This window comes from Mustela lutreola, chromosome 12, assembly GCF_030435805.1.
Source record: "Mustela lutreola isolate mMusLut2 chromosome 12, mMusLut2.pri, whole genome shotgun sequence".
Lineage (NCBI taxonomy): Eukaryota > Metazoa > Chordata > Mammalia > Carnivora > Mustelidae > Mustela > Mustela lutreola.
The window spans coordinates 90174339-90188966 of record NC_081301.1 but is presented as its reverse complement, the minus strand read 5'-3'; the positions used below and the strand labels follow the sequence as shown (position 1 = coordinate 90188966).

Genomic DNA, 14628 nt, shown 5'->3' with positions numbered 1-14628 from the left:
TTGTTTTCTTCTTAGGAGTTTTAGGGTTTGAGGCCTTACATTCAAGTATTTAATCCGTTTTGAGTTAATTTTTGTATGTGGTATAATATAGGAATCCAGTTTCATTCTTCTGCATGTAGCTGTCCAGTTTTCCCAGCATCATTTGTTGAAGAGACCGTCCTTCACAGTGTATTCTTGGATCCTTTATTGTAAATTAATTGACCATATATGCCTGGGTTTATTTTGGGGCACTCTATTCTGTTCTATTGACCTGTGTTTTGTTACGCTGGTAGATACTGTTTTAGTTACAACAGCTTTGTAAGATAGTTTGAAATCAGAAAGAACAATGCTTCCAACTTTTTTCTTTTTTCTCAGAATTGCTTGGGCTATTCAGTCTTTTATAGTTCTGTACAAATTTTAGTACTGTTTGTTCCAGTTTTTTGAAGAATGCCATTGGAATTTTAACAAGGATTACATGGAATCTGTATATTGCTTTGGATAATGCGAACATTTTAACAGTATTCTTACAATCAGTGAGCACAGGGTGTCTTTCCATTTATTTGTATCTTCTTCAGTTTAATTAATGTCTTGCAGTTTTCAGTATAGAGGTCCTTCATCTCCTTGGTTAAATTTATTCCTAAGTGGTTTTTTTTTCTTTTTAAAAAACATTTATAAGTGGGATTGTTTTCTTAAACTCTCTTTCTTATAACTCATTATTAGTGTACAGAAATTGGATCTTGGGGCTCCTGGGTGGCTCAGTTAGTTAAGCTACTGCCTTCGGCTCAGGTCATGATCTCAGGGTCCTGGGATCGAGCCCCACAGCAGGCTCCCTGCTCTGTTGGAGTCTGCTTCTCCCTCTCCCTCTGCTTGCCACTTCCCCTGCTTGTTTTCTCTCTCTCTATGTCAAGTAAATAAATAAAACCCTAAAAAAGAAATTGTATCTTGACTTTGTGTGTTGACTTTGCATTTTGCATTTTAATTCATGTATTAGCTCTAATGGGTTTTGATGGACTCTTCAGAGTTTTCTTTATATAATACTATGTCATCTGCAAAGAGTGACACCTTTACTTCTTTCTTTCCAATTTGGATGTCTTAGGTTTCTTTTTCTCGCCAAATTGCTGTGGTTAGAGCTTCCAATATTATGTAGAATGAAAGTGGTGGGAGTCTGTATCCTTGTCTCCTTCCTGATCTTAGAAAAAGTCTTTCAGCTTTTCATTGTTGAGTATCTGTTAGCTGTGGGCTCGTTATATATGGCCTTTATTATATGGAGGTCTCTAATCTCTAAACCCACTTTCAAAGTTTTTAATCTGAATAGATGCTCAATTTTGTCAAATGCTTTTTCTGATTTCTGCATCTATTGAGATGATGATACAATTTTTATCTTTCATTTTGTTAATATGGTATATCATAGTGACTGATGTATGGATGTTGAACCATCCTCGCATCCCTGCAAAAAATCCCACGTGATCGTGGTATAGCATCTTTGTAATGTATTGTTCAAATGGGTTTGCTGGGTTTTCTTTTTTCTTTTCTTTTCTTTCTTTCTTTTTTTTTTTTTTTAAGACCTTTGCATCTATATTCATCAGGAATATTGGCTTGTAATTTTATTCAGTTTTTTAGGTTGTCCAGTTTGTTAGCATAAGATTGTCTTTCATAGTTTCTTTGGATCTTTTATATTTCTGTTATCATTGGTAATGATATCTCCTTTTGTTTCTGATTTTTAAAAAAATGGTTATTGAAGAGCCAGAGTAAATCCTTAATTTCTGTCATCTAAAACAAAGTATATTTTGGTTTACTTCCGAGAGATGGTAAAATCTTCAGTCTAATTAATCTTCCAAAATATAAAGGAAGATAAAATCTCAACATAGTTGTTTTAGGAAGTTAGATTAAAACTGGTAAAATAAGAATTTTTAAAACACCTATGAAATGAAATAGAGAAAATATACCTACACGCACACAAGGTTGGTGTCCATAATATATAAGGCACAGATAGAATGATGTTACAACTAGTTTTTATTTGGATAAATGGCTAAAGGTTAAATAGTATCATTTTTACACATGAGAAAGACCAGTATGTGCAAAAAGAACCAAACATGGTGATGATGAAAGAAATCTAACCTAAGGTAAACTGAGATTAAAAAAAAATAATAATAGCTAACATGGTAAGTTACAGTGTTGGTGTGACCATGTAGAATGGGAAATAATTGGACATGATTGGTAGCATTCAAATTAGTACGTCTTTCCTGAAGGGGCAACAAAATTATTTAACAGAATCATTGTAACAAACGTAACCTTTGATTCAGTAATTTCTCTTGGCAGGGGAAAAAAGTAGGAAAAACAAATCTCGTTAGAACAGTGTTACTTTTAATAATGAAGGAATACATTGTTATCTAACACTGGGGGAAATGATTAGACAAACTGTAATAGCTCATAATAATACACTATTATTTACTGATAAAATACTATGGAAAAGTCTATGGAAAATAGGTACAAAAAAAGATAAAATACTCTAAAAGATGATTTACAATCAAGTATGCTGATGAGCATGAAAAAGCAGAGAGCAGTTTCGTACAATCTGCTTTGGTGATTTTTTTTACTGTTTTATTGTGTGTATTTGGTGGCAGATGAATATGATATACAGACTATGAGAATATAATTCACAGGATGTTATAAGATGGAGAAAATAATATGCAGGGTCAACAAGATTTGGAGCACCTGATACCAGTAGCCAGAAACTGGGACACCAGTGACAATCCCTCCTCTGCTTTCCATAAAGGTGAGGATAGGACAATTGAAGAAATACTCCACAAGACTAATTGGGACTAGTATCAGTTCATAAAAAGTGAGCCATATCAGGAGATGAGATTTACTTTTGGATTAAAAAATCTCTTAAGGGAAGCCTGGGTGGCTCAGTGGGTTAACCTTCTGCCTTCAGCTCAGGTCATGATCTCAGGGTCCTGGGATGGAGCCCCGCATCGGGCTCTCTGCTCAGTGGGGAGTCTGCTTCCCCTCACCCGCCTGTCTCCCTGCCTACTTGTGATCTCTCTCTCTGTCAAATAAATAAATAAAATCTTTTAAAAACAATCTCTCAAAAGCAGGTTTTAGATCTGTTATAATAGTCCATATCTAATTACATTTTTAAATTCTGTACATCAAGAGCAATTCTTAAACAATTATTTGTTCCTCAATTCTTTCTCAATTCTTAAACAATTATTGTGCTTTTAAGTACAATGATAGACAACGAAACCCGAGGAAAGCAGAGAATTTCAGGAAGCCCACAGAAGTCACTGGAATGGAGTTTGACCTGGACTGTGTTGAGAAATAAAACTCTTGAGCTTGTCATATCAGGTGTATATTGGAACTAACAAAAAATGCCAAGGATTTTAGTGGGTGCTTAAAATGAGTCCTACTATATACCATACACACACATACACATACAGTACACATACAGATCACTAGAAGGTAAATAGGTAAAGGGATCGTGAATTTCCTGATTGTCCGGAATTTACAACGTTGCTTCAATAGATCTCCTTTGTTCATGAGAATTATCCCTGAGAGGGGGTGAGACTCGGCCACTTCCTTTACAGTCTTAGTTAGAAGCTACTCCTCCTTACTTGTTCTTCAATCATTAACAGGTGAACAGATAGAACAGATACTACTTCCATGGCCATCACAATTAAGGAAAGTTACCTTTAGCCCAAGTCTGTGGACCCTTCAAAATATGTGCAATAATTTAGTTTCAAGGGTCATGTGTCAGGTATGAGTGCCACTCGCTTTAGAACCTTCGAGGCTGTTCTCCACTAACTCTTGACGTCTGAAAGTTGCAGTGTTTCAGTTTAGCATTGGTTTTATGAGTATCCATCTGTTCTACCTGTAGGATTTCTTTTTTTTTTTTTTTTAAAGATTTTATTTATTTATTTGACAGAGATTACAAGTAGGCAGAGAGGCATTCAGAGAGAGGAGGAAGCAGGCTCCCTGCTGAGCAGAGAGCCCGATGTGGGGCTCAATCACTCTTTTTTTAAAAGATTTTATTTATTTATTTGACAGAGAGAAATCACAAGTAGATGTGGGGCAGGCAGAGAGAGAGAGGAGGCAGCAGGCTCGCCGGTGAGCAGAGAGCCCGATGCGGGACCCGATCCCAGGACCCTGGGATCATGACCTGAGCCGAAGGCAGAGGCTTTAGCCCACTGAGCCACCCAGGCGCCCCACCTGTAGGATTTCTGATCCTTCCTCTGTCTGGATGGGATGGGTCCGTTTTGCAGGGGAAAGTGAGGAGAGGTTTGGACCTGACATTGGGTTATATCCAGTGCACAAGGGTCAAAGATGAGCCAACTCCTTTGTCTTCCCACCAAAGAACAGCCTGTAAAACGAGGCTAAAGTTACCCACCTCAGTGGGTTATTGGGAAGATAAGCTGAAATAAGGGAGTATGGGCCATAGGAGCTAGGTGAATACTACTTTGTTTCACTCTTTTTTTAAAAGATTTTATTTATTTATTTGACAGAGAGAAATCACAAGTAGATGTGGGGCAGGCAGAGAGAGAGAGGAGGCAGCAGGCTCGCCGGTGAGCAGAGAGCCCGATGCGGGACCCGATCCCAGGACCCTGGGATCATGACCTGAGCCGAAGGCAGCGGCTTAAACCACTGAGCCACCCAGGCGCCCCTTTGTTTCACTCTTAATGTGCTTTTTATAACAGATCTTAAGCTGAGGGCAAATAGGATAACATTGAGGCGGGGGGGGGGAGGGAATGAGTGGGTTTTGCCCTCAAGGAATTTACAATAGATTAGGGGAGATGGGCACTGTGAGTTAGGGAAGATAATGTAGCTGGAAGAATGGTGGCAACAATGCTGAGCATGGGGTCGGGGAGACATTGGGGTCAAGGAGGCCTCCGGGCTCCAGAGTAAGCCTTGGAGGTTGCACATCTGCCGGTTGTTCTTTCCAGATCTCTCCAGATCAGAAGATGGGCTGGTGCTGTGGGCTCACCATCCCGCGAAATCGCTTCGTGACAGAGCCACACTTCAGAAAGCGCTAACGTGTTAGAATTGTGCTCTTTGCTTTTGCAAATGGCCTCTTCTCCGCGGTATTTCAGGAAGCATTTCATAATAAACAGATTGCAGCCCTTTCTACAATGTGGGTGCAAGGAGGCCAGGAAAGGAGCGAGCCGGCTTCCAGCAACTTCCAGCAACTTCCGGCTCGCCCTTGGGTTCCAGGCCTCCTGTGCTTCCCCCACTGCTCTCTTAGTGGGGCCTCTGTGAACCTGTGCAAGGGGGAGTTGCTTTTAGAAACTCTTGAAATCTTTCCCATGACCCCGCAATAAAAAGTGAGTGAGGGAGATAACATTTTCTTCATACTTCTCTTATGGACTTAGCACTCTTCAGTGTGTATTTTCGGTTCTTTTGCAGGCGTGTCTGGTTTCTAAGTTCTGCCTGGAATTGTAAGTTCCTTGAGGGAAGAAGGGTCTCTTGTTCCTTTTCTAATCAATACAGCTTTGTCCGCAGCAATTCTCTTGACTCCAGAATCATGCTGGCTGGCTGAGTTACAGGGGTCACTTCTGTCCATTTGTTGCGTGGTGGGGTTCAAGAGCATCTGAAACCAGACCTTGGGCTTTGGGCATATTCGGGATTCACTGGAGATTGATTGAGTCCCTTACCATTTCTCATGGAGGCTCTGCTGGTGTACTCCCTTCAGTCCACCTAGGATCCATGATAATGTGTGTCTCCTTTCTCATTCATAATTCTTCAGAAACTCGGAACTAGGTCCACCTCCTGTTTGAGAAAAGGACATCCGCAGAGGAGGTGTTGGTCTCAAGGCTGACAGCTCAACCAGATGGTTGGGTCTGGTAAACGGGATAGTGGGGGCCTAAAGAAAAGAATGAACACATCTAGCAGATCTAGGAAGGTCAGTGTTGCTCCTGGGCAAAGCTCTGAAGTCGCAGCTGACACGGAGAGAGACATCAAGAGCACAGCTGAGTAGAGAGTTTCGCTGGCTCCTTTGGCCAAGCCTGGTGGTGAGTCTTGGTTGTGTAGAGCGGGCGTTAGCAGCAACGGCTGCCTCGGGGTGCAGATGCTCTTGGCACCCATGGTCTGGGGGTGCTGCTGGTGTCAATGCTAGAGAAATGGGAGCCATGCCCCAGCTCTGATGCTTTGCAACTGCTGAGGAGGTCAACCCCTTCTTCCTTGTCCTAGAAAGGAAGGTGTTTCATTTAGGTGTAGGCCACAAGGTGACCGTAAATACTCATGTACCTGTGTAATTCAATTAATGCTAGCTTATTTTTAGAAATCATCTAAGAAGCTGATCATCCAACCACAAAATTACCAGTGGGAAATGAGAAGCAGATGGCGGAAGAGAACCTTGCTCTATGGGGGACGCGCTCACGCGGTATGGTGCCGCGTGCCGGGCCATACCTTTTCTCTGCCAGGCTTCCTCAAAGTGGATGAGCTGGCCTGGAGTTGCAGTCTAAGCTTACAGACGGGCTTATCCTATTTTTCTCTATTAGTTCAGCCTGTGTCCATCCGTCCTTCTAACTGGTCAACGCGTGGAGAATGATGGCTAACTGCAGTGCTTCCTCGAGAACTTTTTATCTTCCTTGAGTCCTGTTTTCCATGCTGTACACAACCTCGGTGTGACTCTGAGGTCTTGGGGAGAACACCTGAATAAAAATTTTCTCAATCAGTTTGGGGCCCTTAGACGAAGAGTTTTTAATTTTCCTTCTGAGATCACCGCTTGTTAAAATCCCTACACTCTGCGAGGGATCTTTGAACTGGGAGAGTTCAGGGAGGCAGTGGGACTTTTTGTGGTAATTAAGAGTAAGGATTTTGCTTCACATACTGTCTCTTTAACTTCCATGTGACCCCGGGAAAGCCGCTCAACTGCTTCACTCCTCAGTGTTTTCAGCTATAAAATGGGGGTAATTATGTGCCTACCTCAATGAGTTGTTGTAAGAAGAGATCTGTGAGAGGCATCTATGGGAGGCACTTAAATATGTGCTCATGTTTAATGGACAGGTAGAATGATCGGGGTGCCAGGGTTATGCAGAAAAGTAGATGAGTTCATCCCATTAAGGAACTTATAGTGGAGTCGGGGAGATAAGCTGATGAAACACAACCAGCGGGGCTGGGAATGCAAAATAATATGGGGCTTCTGAGAGTTTGGAGATGAGAAAGATGACTCTTGCGTGGGAGGCATGCACAAGGACTGCAGCTAGAATAAACAAGAGACTGGGAAAATGTTTCAGATGGGCGGGAAGGACTGCGAGATGAGAGGCTCAGAGCTACGCCCAACATACATCTCTGTGGCTTGGTTAAGAACTTGGTCGGTGAGGACTGGTGGGTAGCAGGCAGGTGAGTCCAGAATGTGTCAAGTACATTGGATAGAGAAGATCTTAATCCTTTTCTTCTCTCTCTGTATATTTTTAATATGGTGACTGATGTTGCTCCCTTGGCTTCCTGTTCAAATGCCCCGAGACACACGGATGGGAATGTCTCTGTGGTCTTTGGAAGGCAAGAGGAGAAGCAGGATTGATGTGCAAGGAAGAACATCCCTATCTACAAGCCATGATCTGTTGGAGAGACCATTCTACAGAGCATTTGTTGAGGTTGAAAGGGCAAGTGGAGAAAGCCCATTGGTTTGATTGTTGTGGGAACCTTCTGCTAACCAGACAGATGGAGGCCAAGGCTTGTGGTACTTTGTGGAACACTTTCTGGAAGAAGCAACAGTCAATGATGTCTCAGCTTCTGCTGGGTGGCTGAGTGACCTGAAAATAAAGCCCAATAAATTTTGGGCTTTTGGGGTCACTTTGCAGAACACAATCAAGGAAGCTGCCATTTTGGACTTAACCATCGACCACTCGGGAAGAATTACTGCATGACGTGGAAGCGGGAGGAACCTTCGAAGACCATGTGGGTGACCTGTTGGAATTATTTTTAACAAACATTTTAGAACTTTTTTAGATTGAGAGCCTGCCCGAGCTACAATACAGAGTGGGAAGCACTCATTTTCCTTGATCATTATCTTACGTTAGCGTGGTACGTTCGTCCCAATTCATGAACCAACATCTGTCTGTCATTACTGCCTGAAGTCCATACTTCATTCACATTTGCTGGTTTTCCCTACTGCCTCCCCCCCTTTTTTGTCACATCTAAGATACCATGTTGCATTTAGTTGTCATTTCTCCCTAGGTTCCTAGTAATTGTGACGGTTTCTCAGATTGTCCTTGTGTTTGATGACCTTGACCGTTTTGAGAATTACGGTCCGGTGTGTTACAGGATGTCCCTCAGTGGGGCTTCGTTGGATGTTTTCTCATGATTAGATTGGGGTGATGTGTTTCAGGGAGATAACGTGCGGCCCTCCTCACACCGTATCAAGATTACGTATGCTATGACCATGACGTCACTGCTGATGTTGATCTTGCTTACCCGAGTGAAGCGATGTTCTGTGAGATTTCTCCGCCGGAGAGTTACCGTTTCATTCCTCCCCATTCCCAGTCTGTGCTCTTTGGAAGAAAGTCACTGTGTGCAGCCCACACTTAAAAAGTAGGGAGTTACAGTTCTCTTCCTTGAAGGAGGAGTATCTGTAAGAATTGGAGGAATTCTGGTTTGCCTGGCTGGCTTAGTTGATGGAGCTTACGACTCAATCTTGGAATCAAACTTCAAGCCCCACATTGGGTGTAGAGATAACTTCAAATCTCCAAAAAACACACACAGAATTCTATAGGATTCTTCTGCGTGGGAGATGGTCTGTTCTGCCCCCATTTGTTCATTCAGCCACTCATTTATGTCCCTGTGGACTCCTTTATGGTACACTTTGAGTTATCCTGCAACACTGCTTGATTTTCTTGCTCAGAATGTTGGCGCTTGGGCCCCTTTATTTCTAGTCACTCCTTTATTGCTTGACATTCCCCCATCCCTGTGGAGTTTTGTTTGCTTATTTTCACTGATGCTACAAATGCTACAAATGCTCTGGCTCATCTGGTATATTTCTTATCTTGGAACTTTTGGAATTTGGAACCAAAAAGGAACAACAAAAACAACAAAAAAGTATCTAAGTATATAGTATGTGTGGTACGTTATTTATAGTAATACACACATCCTCACAAAAGGTTCAATCTAGAAGTTAACACAAAACTGTAATGTTACTTTGTGATAAACATATTGTGGAGAGATAAAACACCATGCTGGTGAGGCTGTAGGGAAATAGACATACTCACAGGTCCGATAATGTAACTATGTATTTGGAGAGCAAATACAGGAGATGACCCAGCCCTTTATTCCAGGAAGCCTACCCCTGGATATGGTACTTCAGGCAGAGGGAACAGTGAGTGCAGAAAGTATGAAGGAGTTCCAGGAATAGCAAGTTGGCCGGTGAGGCCAGAGTGGAGTCAGCGAGGAAGAGCAGCAGGTGGGAGGGCCGGAGAAATAGAGCGAGTAGGAGCAAGCACATGCCTGGGCGGGGGTGGGGGGCCCCCCAATACATGCGAGGAGGCCAGTCACAGAGAGTACACAGGAGTGCCTTGCCCCAGAGCCGTGCACTCCCATGGACCTGGGCTTTCTAGGTCCTTCTTGAGGCTTGAGCTTTTTCCTTGAGACAACAGGAGCCTATTGGAGGGTTTTGAGCAGAGGAGTAAGGTCATCTGATTGCATTTTTGAAAAGAACCACTCTGGCTATTCTGAGTGCTAAGAACTTGAGGGCAGAAGCAGGGGGACCAGTTCTGAGGTCTTTTAATCTCTTGGCATATTTTTATTTGTTCCTGTGACTCTTGATCTGTTTGTACGTGTATGGTATAAGGCAGTAACTGTTGCACGTACTGTTTTCCCATCTGCACATGTTAGTATTTTAGTTGCTTCGCAGTCCTCTATTTTATCGTTTTTGGTGGTTATCTCTTAGTGTATCAACTCCATATTGCTGCTGTGAAGATTTACCATAAATTTAGTGACTTAAAAGGACAGAAGTTTATTATCTTATGGCTCTGGAAGTCAGAATTCCTAAAATTGAGGTGTTAGCCCGGCGGGGTCCCTTCTGAAACCTCTAGGAAGGAATTTTTTCTTGCCCTTTCCAGCTTCTAGAGGCTTCGACATACTTTGACGTAGGACCCCTTCCTCTGGCTTTGAAGCCAGTAGCATGTCAACCTCAAGTCTCCTCTCTGTCTCTAACCTCTGTTTCTGCTTTGTCCCCATTGGGCCAACTTGGATAATCCAGGACAATCTCCCATTTCTCAAAACCCTTAACTTAATCATGTCTACAAAGTTCCTTTTGCCACATAAAGCAGCATGTTCCCAGCTCCTGGGCATTAGGACTTGGACCCCTTTGGGAGGGGGCATTATTGGACCTACCACAGTCAGTGTTTTGTAGTTCAATTAAGATTCCCCTTGTTGGATATTTTAAACTGTCTCCAGTTTGGGGCTTTGGGGATATTCCCAAAAGACCTATTTGTATACTTGAACCTTCTTTTATTTCAGATTTGTTTCAAAACGTGTCCCTTAAGATAAAAATCCCAGTGTAGGTTTCTTGGTTTCCAGAGGGCATACACATCTTAGGTATTTGCCCTCCAGATACACAGTCACATTGTCTTAAGTCCCGTGGGTATGTCTGTTTCCCTCCCGACTCACCAGCGTGGTTCCTAAAGGTGTGTTTCTGTGGCTTGCTACAAGAGGACATGTCACAGTGGCATTAATTTCTTCACTGTCCAGGTTGAACTTTTCTGGCGTACGTGCAGGTGCGTGGTAGAGTGTGGACAGTGTGTGGTATGTTTTTTTGTATTTTGAAAATAGTGTTTTAGTTTGTTTTGCTTTTTGAGCTGCTCTCTGGAGCTAGAAGAGTAGAGACAGAGACAGACTTGCATAAGAGCATAAGGCTGACATTAATACATGACATATACAGAACTACTTGGCTTTCAGTTCCCCAGCAGAGAGAATAATGATCTTCAAAGTGAAAAAGGGATTAATGAAGAGGAATGTAGAAGACAATGAAATAATATGTAGGTAACGGAATGAGGTCACATCGCTAGGACATACTTGGTCGTATCTAAGGGTGTTGAAGGAGTTAAGAGACCGCACCTCTGAGCCACTGCCAGTGACCTTTGAATAAATCTTGGAGAGTGGAAAACATTACAGAAGACCAGAACCATGTACATGTTGTTCTGTGCAACTTTTGAAAGAGCTGAATTCATTCAATATGTGGAATGTTCCCTTGCAAAAATTCTGAATGACCATCGTGTAAGTGATTTAAAACCCACAGAAGAGATGGCATTGATCCCCAGAAATCAGCATAAATTTACTGTCACCGATCATCACGTCGCCTTTTTAGATGAGTGTTCTAGGTTGGTAGAGGAAGAGAGAGCCATAGACTTGGAAGCATTCGGCAGAAACCTCTCATGTGTCTCCTTATGCACAGAATAGCAGTTGGAGGATGGCAGAACAATCCAGAACATTCACAGCTGAGTCTGTTCATATGCCATAGCACAGTTAATGATTGTGTAACAGCTTGGAAAGAAGCACACCCCACCCACCCCACCCCCCATGTAAGAAGGATCCTTAGGACTTGGGTGAAAATTGTAAGAAGTCCTATATTTTATGTGGCTGATGATACGAAGCTGAATGGACTAGCTAAGCCTATAGAATAAATATTCATGCCATGAAATAAGTATTTGCCAGCTATGAAAATGGGCCCAAACCATACATTTAACAGAAATAATGAGAATTTTTAAAAACCAAGGTTGCTTTGAGAAATGAAACTGCGGTTGATTGTCCTCCTGTTATGGTGTTCCTGAATTTTCTTCAGTTAAAAAATAACAATACTATTTATCTAGTGAGAACAGTTGTTTTGAGTTTAATTCCTGTATGGTGGGAGAATGCGGGGGGCTACGTAGGGTTGAGAGGAGAGCGTGCGATCATGTACAAACCGCCTGAATGACAGGAGAGGATCTGGGTCCGGCACCGCCGTAAGCTTAGTTCTCATCCTGGGCAAGCTGTCAGCATAGCCTTTCTGGCTGTGAGGGTTCTTATCTGGAAGTTGGGGGAGGAAACGGGGTGGAGGTGAGGTTAATCATTCTGTCCCATTCCCGCCTTCCTGTTCTCATCAGACATTTATAAGTTTGTCCTCTTGTTCCTCAGTTCGCTGGCCAAATTTCTAGACTAGATGGAACCTTCCAGATTTCTCTGGATTCAACAGACCATGATAGGCCCTCTGTAAAAATGGCTCCATTTTCTTTTAATCTGCAAGTTCTTTCAGCTCTCCCTCCTTCGGGGTCTTGTGAAACCCCTTCTTTTCCCCTTAATCCAAGGTTAATTAGGCATGGCCTTGGGGCCCTTTTGCTCAACTGACCAAGACCAACATCTCTTCTTGTTGAGGGTTCCAGCCCATCCCTCGGGATTTCAGAATGAGATGGAGCCTCTCTTTGACCAGCCAGAAAGTTCTCCACGGGTTTGCCTAAGGGGGCCTTGCCCTCAGCACCTGCCTCCCCCATCAGGCTACCCCAGATCATCTGGTCAACATGAGCTCTTGGTCACTGTCTCGTCTTATGGCTCCATCTCGGGCACCACCATTTCTTTTTTTTTTTTTTTAAGATTTTATTTATTTATTTGTAAGAGAGAGAGGAGCGAGAGTGAGCACAGGCAGACAGAGTGACAGGCAGAGGCAGAGGGAGAAGCAGGCTCCCTGCCAAGCAAGGAGCCTGATGTGGGACTCGATCCCAGGACGCTGGGATCATGACCTGAGCTCTGCTCAACCAACTGAGCCACCCAGACGTCCCGGGCACCACCGTTTCGATTCAGTTGTATCCGTAGTGAACATTTAATTTTGAATTTTTAAACTTCCCGTGTGATTTTCCCCCATTTTTATTTTTATGTCATCCGTTTGAAAGGCGTGGAACATACTTCATGTGCCTTCACTTACCCTTGCCTTGTCAAATTTATCACTATCGCCGGTCGTCACATGTGATCTCGTATTTGTGTTCTTGCTTTTATGGAACGTCGCGGATTGTGCACCTTCATACAGCCTTGCCTTTTGCCTCTCCTGTCTTATTTCCTTAGATTAAATCCTCAGAGTCGAGGTCTGGGATTGAGGGCTCCGTCGATAGGGTTCTTGGCTTCCTATGGGGCACTTTTGTTTTGACTGACAGAGCAATGAAAAGAGGCCATTTCAGCACATGAATTCTTTCCTAAAACCTTTAAAATATTTCGGAATTCCACGCTTACATAGGAACATGTACATTTCAGCCCCCCCCACCGGGCTTTCCTCAATCCTGAAATCATTCCAGCGGGAGGGCTGGGGCACCCCCTCAGGTCACAGTACTGTCCAGCCTGCACTTCCCTAAATTTCTCCTTGGGCTTCCCCTACCTTGAATTCTGGCCTGGGTCAGCACTTCTGCATTTTCACAGCTCATTTCAGGCACTCCCAGCTCGGCCCTGCCTCTGCGCGCTCCAGGCTTTGGCGTAAGTTCAGGTTCTAACTCTCAGTTAATTACTGCTCAGTCCAGGCAGCAGGGGGATGGTCCGATCGTCCAGGCTCCCGCTCCCTCTCAGCTCGCCTGCCTTAAGTTCTGCCTCAAGTTCTGCCTCAAGTTCTGCCTCTCGGGTTTGTGGATTATGTGCCTAGTTAGCACATGAGCAGGAAATGAGCTCCTTGCCGTGGCTGCGATGGGGGGCGTCTCTTTACTTATCTTGGTAACAGGTGTTTCACCTGGGCCTGTCCTCCTCTGCCCCTGTGTCCTTGGAGGCCACCTCCCCACCCCTTGCCTAGAAAGCTCTCCCAGCCCAGCCAGCTGGAGATAAGCAGAGTGAACTAGGAAGCCAGTCCTGTGTGGCCCAAGGCTGTTTTGTGCACGTGGGTATGCATCAGATGTCTGGATTTTCTTCCTTAAGAAGTGCAAGATAGCAGAACCCATCCTCTCGTCAGACTGAGATGCGGCTTTGTTCCTAACAAGGTTCATGTTCACAGAAAGGAAGTACTTAAAGCCTTTTAGATGGGGTGCTTCCACAGAAGGTGTGCAGCCTGTCTACCCTCTGTGCATCTTTGGGGAGGGGTGAATGTTACGTCATTCTAATACAGCACGGCGCCACAGAGCAGAAGTTAAGTGTCTGCTCATGTGTGTAGGTAGCAGCAGTAGAGGACAGAAGAGCCCATTTGTTCTTCTGTAGTCAGAGATGCCTGGCTTAAGATTGGGAGTGTCTTCTGATAGTTTCACCTTGACAGTCTCTCGGGAAGTGGGATTCTTTGCAGTGCGGTGGAAGACCTTTGTAAACCAGACCCGATTCAGTGGCCGTGACAAAGTCAGCAGCGCTCCTTTAGCAACGGACTTGTTTGCATGTCATAAAACGATGATATAATGCCAGGCAAATATTTATTTAGCAAGAAGTGTAGGTGTGCACAGTAAGACTTGGCCTTTCCTTATGGAGTATTTCCTTACGGAGTTCATTCGTCCCTGACTCTAGGACACTGTGATATCATGGGAGGGGCCCAGGCCATAAATGTCACAAGATCTGAGTTCAGGCTATGATTTGGCTCAGTTGTCTACTAGTTGTAAGACTTCAGGTGGGCAAGTCACTTGAGGGTCCAGAGGTGTTTGACCTGCATAATTGGGGGGGATTGGGAAAAATATGGAATTAGGTCATTTCAAAAGACATTTTTGCTTTATGGTATCTAACCAGTACTTTTTT

At 43.6% G+C, this 14628-nt stretch overlaps 1 protein-coding gene and 1 long non-coding RNA gene across 5 annotated transcripts in view; one reads left to right on the top strand and one right to left on the bottom strand.

Annotated features, from left to right (window-relative positions):
* The window catches only part of PIP5K1B (phosphatidylinositol-4-phosphate 5-kinase type 1 beta), a 323529-nt gene that overhangs the window by 20207 nt on the left and 288694 nt on the right, over positions 1-14628 (top strand). The gene's annotated exons all lie outside the window — the stretch shown is intronic.
* Positions 7234-13524, bottom strand: LOC131812395 (uncharacterized). Of its 2 annotated transcripts, XR_009346331.1 has the most exons (4): positions 13310-13524; positions 12866-13084; positions 11874-11976; positions 7234-7884 (listed from the first exon to the last, which is right to left on the bottom strand). It is a non-coding gene; the product is annotated as an uncharacterized LOC131812395 (long non-coding RNA). The 2 variants fall into 2 exon arrangements; XR_009346330.1 differs by having other exon boundaries at positions 12866-13524.